At 37.2% G+C, this 14,302-nt stretch overlaps 1 non-coding gene across 1 annotated transcript; it reads left to right on the forward strand.

Moving 5' to 3' along the window:
* The first annotated feature begins 275 nt into the window (after positions 1-275).
* trnae-cuc (transfer RNA glutamic acid (anticodon CUC)) lies at positions 276-347 on the forward strand. The gene has a single exon. It is a non-coding gene; the product is annotated as a tRNA-Glu (tRNA).
* The last annotated feature ends 13,955 nt before the right edge of the window (positions 348-14,302 follow it).

Consider the following 14,302-nt stretch of genomic DNA (forward strand, 5'->3'; position numbering starts at 1 on the left):
GTGACTCAGTTCAGGAAATGTGGATTCTTCTCATATTCGAGCGCATCCTTGCTCCACAAATGACAATAATTGGAGCCGCTCCCTCAGGGCGCCCTCTGGCGGTTATACCTGTGGATGAAATGCCTGTAGTTAACGATTGAGCCTGTTTTTAATACAACACACATTCATTTAAAGTTCAAACCATTGTAATGTACTAATTGTTTATAGGTCTCTTATAGTGTATATAAAGTATTGTATAGTTTATAATTTGTATTAACTTTGTTAGGTTGTCAGTTTCCCTGGTGGTCTAGTGGTTAGGATTCGGCGCTCTCACCGCCGCGGCCCGGGTTCGATTCCCGGTCAGGGAACTAAGTTTTTCCCCCTGTTTACTACATAAAACATCTATAAGTCATATATATATAGTTTAGTATTTGAATAATAATTGTTTTCTGAACTGCAGTGCACACTCTTGTGTGTGAGAATTGTTATAGAGCAGGAATGGGGGGTTTTCATGTTCTGTAATAATGAGGTCATACATCCAGCTGGGGCCAAGAGCCTTTTTCCTATTGATAACGCTGTATTTCGTTATAAAATATCCTAAAGGTAAAACAAAAGTTCAACCCAAAAATGTATATTAGTGAGTAGCCCCAAAATGACAAACAAAAACTAAATTTTACCAATATCTGTTTTAGCATCCCCTCATCTGTTTTAAATATGACTGGTCTGTAGAATGTTGTAATTACCCCCATATGACACAAGATTGTTTATTGATTATTGTGGATCCCGATTAACACAGTCAAGCTGTCACTCTTCTTCCTAGAGTCCATTAAAACAGAGGCACAAACTTTTCAGGCCAGGACCCCCAAAATAGCCAAACAACCCACTCGCGACCACCACAGTAAAATCATGTCTGTACTGATTTCAAGTCATATTCTTACATATTTTAAAAGTGTATTATTTGACACCGTTTCATTAAAATAAATTAATTAATTAAATAAATGAAAACATACTGTTTTTAAATATATATATATAATTTTAAAATTACATTATGAAATCATCTCGCATCCCCCACTTTGGGAACCACTGCATTAAAATAATACTATTAGAATACATAACTATATTTCCAGTAACACAAAGAAATGTGTGAAAATATATTCTTTATTTCTTTAATGAAAATACGATTTCGTTTTGAATATAAACTATTCTGGGAAGATATGCTTCCCAAGCATTTTATTAATATCGGTAAAGTTTATAAGAAATCTCATTTTCACTGATTAATCGATTTCCAATATAATTACAATTTATATAGTAGTCAATGGGGACAAACTGGCTCACATGACCTCTATAATATACCACTAGATGGAGACATTGCAGTGCAACTCAAGCAGCATAAATGTGAGCAAAATGTGTAGCACATCTGCACAAAGTGTAAATCTGATGTAACAATGGAATAGACAGTGCTATTTCAGTCCGGCTGATTTTCTCTTTGAAACATATTCTATAACTTGTCCTTTAATACAATTATACAGTAGCTGACAGATTTCACATTCAAGTCTACAGTTTTACATCATCATTTTTGCCTGAGGTTTGTTTCAGGTGTACTTCAGGTGGACCAGACTCTGGAGCAGGACCTGGGACTGGACTGCTCTGGTTTACCACTTCCTGCCTGGCTGTGTATCTGGGCTGTTATTTTGACAGGCACTATCAATGTGAGAGGAGAGATAACTTGTCTTGGGGATCGACATGGCGCCGGTGTGTCCGTCCTCTGGCCTGTGTAGACTTTCACCAACACCTTCCATTCTCCCTGAATACCCTGGCCCGCTGGAGCAAAGGATTATGGGGCAGGGTTAAGATGAAAGCTGGGTTTGTGTTGGCGAGTGTTCTATACAGTATGTTATATTTAATAAACCTTTTTGTGCTTTATACTTTTACAATACCTCTTTGCATTTTAGATCTAACTTTTTCCTACACAAAGACAATTATGTTCAAAGTAGCCCTGTTTTACAGTATCTAATAAAAGACAAAATGATGAGTTATTGTAAATTTGCCCTTTCCTTAATTTCTTCAAGATGGTCTTCCAGTGGAAATCCTGTCAAATGCACTGAATGACCCGAGTCTCTTTGTCATATGGAATTTATTCAAACAGCAGAATAGATTTTTATGGTTTTGTCCAGCCACAATGTCATATTTTACTATGACATACATCATAATAAGTGCATGGACCAGGTAAAGTCATGTATTTCACCAGTACTTATTGTAGTGGTAAAACACTATCTTCTTCTTGACAGTCACAGAGCTCTGACCCACAGCAGGCCTTGAACAGATTTCAAATCATCTTTTGTCAGACGTCAAACACTAGAAGCTTAGACTACTTCTTCTGATAACTTCAAGTACACAGTGAAAGAAGACGTCACTAAACCTAAACAATGAAAATCATTTGTCACACAAATGTTCTGTGATTAGAGAATATGTAGGATTTGTTTGTGTTCTTGATAAACATTTGAATATCAAGTTTGATGTCGAAAGTTGTTGTTTTGGTTCTTTACATCACACTTGTTTTTGTTTAGTTTTATATAAAACATTTCCACTGTGTTTCTTAAACTTGTAAGATGACATGTGTTAGAAAACTAGATAAGGATTTTATAAAGATCTTGTCAAAATAAAAATAAAACTTGTCATATTAGCACATATTTAGATAAGTCCAAAAATCAACTAAACCAGGATAAAACCCGGCTGGAGGTGGGAGACATGTCAGAAAATGGATAATATCTCAAAGGTTGTTTTGGAGATATACTAATCTAGAATATATATTATATAAACACTCTATAGAGTGTTTATTTGAGCTGCAAAGAGATTACAAATAAAACAAACATGCAGTGTTATGTTAAAACAGTATGAATATATATTCTTCTCTTTTAAATGTAGTTTTATTGTTAATTCACCTTTAGTGTGATTCATTTACAGATATGTTCTAATATATTTATGAACCAATACCATGATAATATGTTTGAATATCTTCATTGGGATGAAACAAAACAATACCAAGAGATTCCATTTGTCAATATCGGTCACCCTTAAACTGACTTAAACAGACTTAAACTGACTTAAACAGACTTAAACAGACTTAAACAGACAGACTTAAACTGACTTAAACTGACTTAAACAGACAGACTTAAACTGACTTAAACTGACTTAAACAGACAGACTTAAACTGACTTAAACTGACTTAAACAGACAGACTTAAACTGACTTAAACAGACTTAAACAAACTTAAACTGACTTAAACTGACTCAAACAGACTCAAACAGACTTAAACAGACTTAAACTGACTTAAACTGACTTAAACTGACTTAAACTGACTTAAACAGACTTAAACTGACTTAAACAGACTTAAACTGACTTAAACTGACTTAAACTGACTTAAACAGACTTAAACAGACTTAAACTGACTTAAACAGACTCAAACAGACTTAAACAGACTTAAACTGACTTAAACAGACTTAAACATACTTAAACAGACTTAAACAGACTCGAACAGACTTGAACAGACTCAAACAGACTTAAACTGACTTAAACAGACATACTTAAACTGACTTAAACTGACTTAAACTGACTTAAACTGACTTAAACAGACTTAAACAGACTTAAACTGACTCAAACAGACTTAAACAGACTTAAACAGACTCAAACAGACTTAAACAGACTTAAACTGACTTAAACAGACTTAAACATACTTAAACTGACTTAAACAGACTCAAACAGACTTGAACAGACTCGAACAGACTTAAACTGACTTAAACATACATACTTAAACTGACTTAAACAGACTTAAACTGACTTAAACTGACTTAAACAGACTTAAACAGACTTAAACTGACTTAAACAGACTTAAACAGACTTAAACAGACTTAAACTGACTCAAACAGACTTAAACTGACTTAAACAGACTTAAACAGACTTAAACAGACTCAAACAGACTTGAACAGACTCGAACAGACTTAAACTGACTTAAACAGACATACTTAAACTGACTTAAACTGACTTAAACTGACTTAAACTGACTTAAACAGACTTAAACAGACAGACTTAAACAGACTTAAACAGACAGACTTAAACAGACTTAAACAGACTTAAACAGACAGACTTAAACAGACTTAAACAGACTTAAACAGACTCAAACAGACTTAAACAGACAGACTTAAACAGACTTAAACAGACAGACTTAAACAGACTTAAACAGACTTAAACTGACTTAAACAGACTTAAACAGACTTAAACAGACAGACTTAAACAGACTTAAACAGACTTAAACTGACTTAAACAGACTTAAACAGACTTAAACAGACAGACTTAAACAGACAGACTTAAACAGACTTAAACAGACAGACTTAAACAGACTTAAACAGACAGACTTAAACAGACAGACTTAAACAGACAGACTTAAACAGACTTAAACAGACAGACTTAAACAGACTTAAACAGACTTAAACAGACTTAAACAGACTTAAACAGACAGACTTAAACAGACTTAAACAGACTTAAACAGACTCAAACAGACTTAAACAGACTTAAACAGACTTAAACAGACAGACTTAAACAGACAGACTTAAACAGACTTAAACAGACTTAAACAGACAGACTTAAACAGACAGACTTAAACAGACTTAAACAGACTTAAACAGACAGACTTAAACAGACAGACTTAAACTGACTTAAACATACTTAAACAGACTTAAACAGACTCAAACAGACTGGTGATCTAAGGCTGCACAGCAAAAGTAGGAAAGATATTGGACAATAATCAATATCCCAACAAACTACATTTGTCGCAATAGAACCAAACTCCTCCATCTGATAGAAACGATCATTTATACTCGTAAATTCAGACATGTTTATTTTTTATTTTCAAACTAATGAAATTATTGTGTAAAAAAGTACATTAAAACATAACAATAATATCACCATGGCAGTACTCGACAGCCGTATCGTCATTTCGTCCCCTATTGTGCAGCACTGGTCGCTTCACTGGTGGTCTGAGCTAAACGAATGACCACCTCCTGGGTTACCATAAGGTTAACGACCTCCTCTACACACACACACACACACACACACGCGCACACGCGCACACGCGCACACACACACACGCACGCACGCACGCACACACACACACACACACGCACAAACACAAACACACACGCAAGCAAGCACACACACACACACACACACGCACAAACACACACACACACGCAAGCACACACACACGCACAAACACACACACGCAAGCACACACACACACACACACGCACGCACACACACACACCATACTGTATACCGTCTCATGCCACACTGTCAGTCTGCGCCGTCAGCTGAGCCATGGCAGCTCGTGACCTTTGCCCCCGAGGGCCAAGTGGCAGACGAAAGGTTATCGGTTGCCAGCTTTGGACTTCTCAGACTTCAGCGGTCGACACGAGGCCGGGGAGAAGAGCTGGAAAACCGCAAACTAAAACAGTCTGCACATCGCTTTACGGCGCGCTCTCCTCCGTCCCACGGCCTTTTATGCGGCCTGTGGTCACGTGATCGCACTGCAGTTGTTTACCCTTCTTATCAGAGGTTTTGTAACAAGTCGAGGAACACGTCGGTTGACCTCAGCGCGCACACGGAATCCCCACCTGCTGCAAATAACCCGCAAAGAGTTACGCGTCATTTCGGCGTCCCAGCACAGGCTCGCCGCGACGGTATATTCTCCTGATATCTGATACATCCGCGGGTGATAAAAAGACGGCCAAGCGTTACCAGTAAATTCCCCCCAGAGTCTCCGTAACTCTCCTCTGATCACATCTGCCATTTAAGAGGCCGTGTGACATGAAAAACGACAGTCACGGTACGTCTTATAGGTATGAGCCGACGCAAACAGGGCCCGATAAATAACAGCTATAAATACCTTTATAAAATATGTCCACGTCTGCTCATTTATGATGGTGAGATAGCTCCAAGTCAAATGTTTCTGTGCGGTGTGTTTCAGAGGACTTAGGGATAATAATACTAATAAGAAGAGTACAAAGTAGTGGTCTGAGAAAAGGTTTAGTGGTGCACGATGTTGATGAAAATGTATACATCGATATTTGTATCTCAGAATTCAAACGATATTTGAACAATGTATCAGTATCATGTATCAAATGTGCCTTAAAACGTATGGTTGAGCTCCAAGTCGAGCACAAAACATGAACAGACCATTACATCAACCACAAAAGTGCAGAAATATGGCTTTGTGCCATTGTTCCAAAGATGACATTTCGGTTTATTTTTGCTGTACATTTTAACAGTTTCAAATATATACAATTTACTCAATATTCTAATCTAATTTTGCATTTCTCCAGACAACAATTGTATTATTATTAAACACTGTTCGATATATCGCCCACCTCTACTCAGGTGAGAGCTAGAAAGTATTTGGAAAAACGACTACTCAACTAAGTAATAGTCCTCATTTGTAAGAACAACTGTCAGGGCATAACATCAGACTTATAATGTGATGTCAACGTAACTGGAAGTAAAACATTAAATAATGCAGAAAATGTGGTTTCAAAGGATAAACCACAAATATGAGCACAAGTAAATCTGATGACGTGGTGCAAATGTTCAAATAATGAAATAGCTTTTGTCCCCAAAACTGCTAAAAGTACACAGCCTGAAAACTAGAATCCAGTCCAGACCTTTATTTCAAATTGTTTTGTAGTATCTGGATCATAATAATACTGATGATAGTACGCCAATCCAACAGAAATGTGTTAAAGCATTTTACAAGTCTTTTATTTGAGGTTTGATCAGCTATTTTGGTAAAAATGTTTACCCTAAAGTTGTTACGCTATACTGTAAAATAAATACATAAGTAAAGAGATGAAAAGGAGAAAGAAAAAGAGAGAAACGATAGTCAATAATATTCAAACGTTGCATCACATTAAAACAACATTCACGATGTCTAAATTTCAGTATATTGCCCACTTCTATTTGCACATATATTATTAACAAGATAGTTTCCAAAGTGCAGCACATAATAGCCGTTTGCACAATGTAGCTCTAAAAGTCAGAGGAAATACATAAAAACAAATGTCCCTAGGCCAAATAAATCAATCAGAACAATGAAATAAACAAAAGCAACACAATAGAAGAAGTACAAGTTAAAAAGCGATTCAAGTGCATGTCCTCCAGTAAAGGTAGTGCTCTGCCTGCAGCTCATGCTCTCTCACAGACTCTAGTTAGCTTAAGCTAACGCCGCATCAGTCCATCATCACAGATATGGGCCTGCGGTCAGATAGCAGGTCTGGAGGCGCACAAGACATTTTGTCCACTCTGTCATGTTTACTTATAATGATAAGCTTTGATGGATTCTCTGCGAGCTATAGACGCCACGATGCACACGCCACACAACTTATACATGCAAGATTGTGCACATAAACACTCAGGGGGAATAACTTGAAATGACCAAATAGATAGAATATATATGTCAAGAAAGAGATAAGATTAAATGTATGAACAGTGACTTAACTGATAAGCTCAAATAACAAATGACAAAATACACTTGTGTGAAATATAAACAGTTTAGAGTAAAAATAAGAGCTGAAAACAATAACGTAAATCAGAACTTTCAAGGGGAAGACTTACTAAATTATAAAATGGATCTGGACAGCCATTCTACTAAATATGTTAGAAATAAATGGGAAAGAGAATTTTGATTTGTCGGATGAAGACAGGGAAAATATATGTACTTCACAATGGAGGACCACAAAATATGTTAAATGACGTTTTTACATCGACATCATGTCAGAGTATTTGCTATTCAAGGGAAATACTTTATGCTGGAGATATGGTTGCCAAGTCGCTCACCATTACCATGTGTTCTGTGACTGTCCTGTTGCTCAGAAATATGAATCATCTTCGACACAGACATTTCACTGGACATCAGAACAATGTATTTGGGCCTCAAAACTCCTGCCATGGACACAGTGAATGGACACAGTGAATGGACACAGTGAATGGATACCTCTGGAATATACTTCTACTGTAGGAAAAAGGCCAAATGGACAAGGGTGGGAAGTAACTAATTACAAATACACACATTACAGTGATTGCATTGTTTTGAGTACATGTACTTTTTTTAGTAGATTTTTGTGTGTACTTGTACTTGAGTGGACTGAGTATAATCTTAGTACGTAATTGTAATTAGTACATTTAAAATCCCTTTGAGTTCTGTGCAAGTCCCACTCGTCCAGAAGCACAGTTGTCTCACTTTTGTCTCTAAAGCTACAAACTCACTCAACATCGCTGCATCGCCTGCTCTGATGCATGTTAAAAAGTAATCCGAGTAATGTACTTTTCACTTTTACTTGAGTACAGATTGGGTAGTAGTACTTGTAATATATAATTATAGAATAATACAGTACATTTTTGTCATGTAATTGTACTTTTCCCTGAGCACAAATATTCAGTACTCAGTTACAGACAACTTGGGACTACAACATATTTGGATAATTCTGAGATATTTACAGAAATATTTATTAACATGCACTGTTCCACAAATAGATACATAAATAATAAATACATAAATGAATACATACATAAATAAATAAATAAATAAATAAACTTCTTCCACCACTAGAAATTGATGACACAAACTCAACTAACAATCAAGGACATAATTGGTGATCATGACTATGTTAAATGTGTGTATGTTGTGTGTTCTATGTATGTCATTTTTAACCATCTCTTTTTGTAGCATTTCTCTCTGTAAACGACACACTCACATGTTGCATATCTTCAAAACAACACACACAGCATCTTAATCTCGATGTATTGCCCAGCTCTAATCTGGACTCACACACACACGATCAATAACAGTAACACAATCAGACAGTGTGTGTGTGTGTGTGTGTGTGTTGTGTGTGTGTGTGTGTGTGTGTGTGTGTGAGGCTTGAGTCGGCGAGGGCCTGGGCAGTGTTAGCTCTAATGGTTTATATTAGCTTGGCTTCGGGCCAGACTTCTGACGAGCCCATTACGACGGCTCTGGACTAATTAAAGAGACTAATGTTTGTCATGTCAGGGGGTCAGGAGGAGGCACACTCACTGTATATGTTTCTCAAACTAATGTGATCTCAGTGTTATCAACCTTTCCAAAGACGTCACTTTTATTTTAATGAGTACTTTTTTGTATTGGTTTTATTTACAGTAACCCTATAATGTATCTACTTAATCTTATCTGATCTTACTTAAATATTAATAACATGTTTGTTTGTATTATTTAGATAACACACAAACACACATTTTTTGTCAATAAAGCTGCTATAGAAGTGGGCAATTCATCAAAATGTAGATAATATTATGAATGTTGTTTTGAAGATGAGCAAAACTTGAATATTGAGTTCGTTATTTAAAAAAAAGAGCTTATTAAAAACAAAAATGAAAAGAAATTTATGCTTTAAACTTTCAGATAATGGTTATGATGTGACATTTTGACACTTTTCTGATTCATTTGACAGACATTTCACATTTTGTCTGCTCATTGATTGACATAATATTGTCTAAATATCGTTATCGAGGAACAATTAATGGGCTATCATTTTGGTCCATAAGATAAGATAAGATAAGATAATCCTTTATTGTCCCACATGGGGAAATTTCATTGGTTAGCATAACGTTCACCCCAAGCAGCTACATAGTTCCTACTTTTCTCACTGCATAAATTCAAGTCGCTCGCTGCAAAATATATAATTCAACGCAATCTTGATATAGATATGTCCTTTCTTCTATCTGCAGATTGAAGTCCCTCTCGCTCATTCGGTGATTCAAGCTCAAGGACGGCGCAGTAATCAGTGAGTTTTGGGGAGTGTGTGTTTGACAGAGACAAAGAGAAACTCACAACAGAGCGAGGTGGAAGTGAAGACTCCAGAAACAAGGGCCTCTTTCTTTCTCTGAATTGCACCTCTCAGCTCAGTCAAGGCCGCTCTTTTCTTCCTCCTACTTGGTTGTCGAGGAGGTCAAAGACACATACACACTGGAACAAACACATTTCTGAGAGCGGCTGCAACCGTTACAAATCTCCTGCGCCTTATCGAGGACAACTCACTGATAAGTGTGTCTCCACTCCCCATCCGACAAATCCATCTTCCAAAACATCTGACACAAACTTAGCACCGGGTGGGAAAAGTATGGGGCTAACTGGCAGATTGAGGGTTTCACTCCCATCACAAGAGGCGAAGCAGCGTCGGAAAACTGTCTGATTGTGCGTCTGACAAATACATATGGACGTCAAGTGGTGGTGATAATTAACTGGGTTTAGATGGCACGATTGCAATCTTTGGGAGTGTAGCACCTGCAACTAATGATGTGAAAAGTGCCAGCTTTTCTCACTCCCCGCGGTCAACCTTGCACCTGCTGACCCACTCACTGTAGCCACATCTTTTACTTCACTTCTGTGGGACAAATAGTTCCGAAAAACAAAGTGTATCAGAGAATCAGTCAGTCATGGCAAGTACTTTTACATAATAATGTTCTATTCCTGCGCTTATACTCACACTTAATCATGTATGACAAATAAAAGGCTACAAATATACAATGCTGAAAGTGCTCTCATGTTTTTTTGTGGGCAATATTTATCGTTTTACATCAGTCAAGTTACATTTTGCGAAGAAAAATCTCATTTGAAACTGACAGGAAGCAGAGCTGAGTTCTTGTCCCTCTGTCAATGTCATCAATACTCACATGTAGGGACAATTTAAACGCATTAGGTTTTGTGTATGTCAAATCCTTAGCGAGAGAACATTTCATTCTGTCAACAAGACACAAGTTTTAAGAGTGAAGACATGTCGCCACTCCAAATAGCCTCTTCATGCTCCTTTTTAACTGCCACGATTCATCCATATTTCCCATTTATTAAACACTGTTGAACCCTGAGATGTGTCTTTGGACTTTTTACAGCACTACTCAGTCTAAAATCAGCACTTTTCTAATGAAACATGTATCTACTTTTTAAACTCTTTTCTTGTCTAAAGCAAATAACAGAGGACTAATGCATTTGAGTCAGATAAGAAAAGGTGCAACGGTTCGAAGAGCACAACATCTGGTGAGCCTTATAAACCCAATATGTCAGGGAATAAACCCACGTCTTTTTTCGGCCGTGTGCGTCACATTTGTCATAATTACTTCATCCTCACCTCTGGCTGATGTTTTTGTTGGGGCGTGCGCGTGTTGGACGTGCAGGGCGAGTGCGAGGCGAAGTGGGCTGGGTCCCTGGTTCCCACAGCCCGAGTGGAGGCAGCCTCAGCCGCGCTATCTGCCTCCGTCTCCGGCCCCCCAGCTCCAGCGGGCCCCCTGACGTCAGCTCGGGCCTGATAAGTGGGTGCAGCGCCGAGGCCTGTGGATGGAGAGGAGAGGGAGAGGGGGAGTGAGGGGCGGGGGGACGAGGGGGGAGAGGGGTTACACTAACAGCCCACAGTGGATAAGAGCGTCAGACTGATAAGAGGCAGCGTTGTGTGGAGCCTCTTTTGTTTTCCACTGCTCCTCCTGTCTGCTGCCATCTCCGCCGCATCCTCTGTGTCTTCTGTCCTGTGTCTCCTGCTCCTCGTCTGACTGTCCAAACAATCTATGACACTAGAGCCAATATGCTGTATAAAACAAGTTATGATATCATGAACGTTGTGTGGAGACATTTAGAGTCAGCACATTTGGAAAAAGCAACATGAAGGGATATTTCTTCTCTTGACAATGTGCCAAACGATTAATATCACGATTTTCTTGGAGCCGGACACAATTTCTGTGTCACTGTCACTCACTCAGAGCATGACAAACAGAAGGAGTCTGTTTTTAGGTTTATGAGCTGCATTAAAACAGAACATTTGTGAATTTGTGAATAATCATATGGCGGTTCCCCCCCCAATCGCCACATTTGTCTGATACTCAACTCAACCTCAACTACCACACTTAAAAACATGTTTATGTCGACTCCTGTTGGATTTGCATACCAGTACATGTAATATTGTCTGGATGTCGTTATCGAGATGATCCAAAAAGGTATCGAGATATACATTTTTGTTATTATCGCCCACCTTTACTTGGCAGTCCCGTTATCTTGAATATAAGTTAATATTTGTTTACTTTTAGGGGCTGTCGATAACATGTAAATACAATTATTCGTCAAATAATCTATATATTTTTTTATTATACATTTAATTAGGTTAAGTGAAAGAGAAATATTGAGGTCCATTATTAATTTGGCCTCGTTACACCATGGGATCTGTTATCATTAAGAATATCATAACATACCAGAAATGTATTATTATTATTATTATAAGTATGATTATGATTATTCTCATCATGACATTTGACATAGTTTGTTCATCAAAATTAAACCATAAAATATGTCATACACGTTGTTGCTGTGGAAGTCCTCTGAAGTAAACTGATGATGTGGAGTCATATCTCAAACAAAGTGATGTCACCATGTCACCTTTACCTGACCTGAATCTTAGCCCGAGTTTACCCCTTTAAGTACAAATAAGGAGACGTCCCTCAACCTGCCTCATAAGCCCCGTGCATCTGTTTATTAAAGCCTGACGCCGCGTGTCTGTTGGCCAGTTCCTATTTGTTAGCCGTGGACTTTGGCCAAAGCTTATCACAGGGAGAGGTCCTGGGATCCCTGAGTCTTCACTGCTAAAAATATATCAGTCTCAGCTCCATGTGCATACACTTCTGGTATCATAGGGCACCCTGTTATTTTCTGGGTCAAAGGTAAGTCTGTAAGGCAAGTCCAGTTTTTGTCAAATTCTTCTTAACATTTTTATGGATGTCATTTGAGTAAACAACACCCCAGCAGTTTGTACCATAGTGTCAGAAAATGTGATGATTATTTGTAATTTGGCATGTGCTTGGTATTTCTCATGGAGCGCAGTGCAATTTGTTTAAATCAAGAACTAACTTTCCCATGACAAGAAAAAGAGAAAAAAAAACTACAAATGAAGAGTTAATAATTTGTTCAAAAACACACTTCAGGTTAATGATGTGAGGGACTAAACTCAGACTTTACCTGATCAAACACAGCTAATCCCCAAGAATAACACTGATACCAGTCAAGAACACATAAAACCTCATGATATACAAATCATCACATCTGAATAAAATAAAACTCTTTACGGTAGAAGTGTTACCATAATATTAGTATATCATATTTAGTGTTTAGTGTGTGAAACTCAATCAAGTATCGTATACTTACATTTCCCCCCATATTATTTAAGTTTTTAAAAAATATCCATTTATCATTTAAATATTATATATAAAATATAAAAAAAAATATATAAAATATTTTAAATGTTCATTAATAATAATATGTTTAAGCAGATCCCTGTGTTTAAAAAATGTATTAGGTTATATTTTATTTTGTAGTTTTTTGCACACTACACTTACTCTTTTTGGGCACAAATACACTGCTTCAGTATAATGTAACAGACCTTAAATGTTGCTTAAATAATTCATACAAATTAAATCAATAAAAATAAATTAATGTTTAAACTGCCTGCCCACATCACCTTGGAATTGTGTGTATTGATGACATTGAGAGAAATCTTAGAACTCAGCACTACTTCCTGTATTATTATTATTATTATTATTATTATTATTATTATTATTATTATTTTGTTTCACCCAAATTTCCTTTCACAAATCGCCATTTGACTGATGTAAAACTAAACTAAATATATTATTAAATAATATATTATTCATGCACATTAAGTCTATTATTTGTAATCTCACATTTTAATAGACAATTTTGCCTGTAAATTGTCAATAAAATCATGAAGTGTAAATATATCCCGAAAGATTACATTGAATTGTTGGAATGTGAGAGGTAATCAATCAAAAACAGCTCCATCCAACTCACATTGTTGATTTGGTTTAACTGCGCGTGTCCCATTGATTATCACTGTTTCACCACCGTCCTGCTCAGCTCCTGCAGATTTTCACTGATCAGTCTGATGAGATAAAACGACAAAATAGACGAAGTCAGCAGAACAGATCAAAGATTATTTGTGCTTACTTTGCAAACACACACTGACTACGCGGAGAAAATACCAAGACCGTGAGTAAAGGGACCTGCAGTAATCGTTTGTCTGGACCATGTCGAGGGTCTATCGCAGGCTCAAGGGTTTTCCTGCTTTGACCATTTGAAGTCTTCTTCCTGGAGCCAGTCGTCTACAGGAGTGGATGTGTGGATGTGGCGGGGAGTTGAGGAAGACCAAGGGCCAAAGTTAAGTCAGTGACCCCAAATGATTGAGTCTTT

The sequence above is a fragment of the Eucyclogobius newberryi genome, unplaced genomic scaffold, assembly GCF_026437365.1.
Source record: "Eucyclogobius newberryi isolate DKJ021-1_F unplaced genomic scaffold, fEucNew1.0.hap1 SCAF_1, whole genome shotgun sequence".
NCBI lineage: Eukaryota > Metazoa > Chordata > Actinopteri > Gobiiformes > Gobiidae > Eucyclogobius > Eucyclogobius newberryi.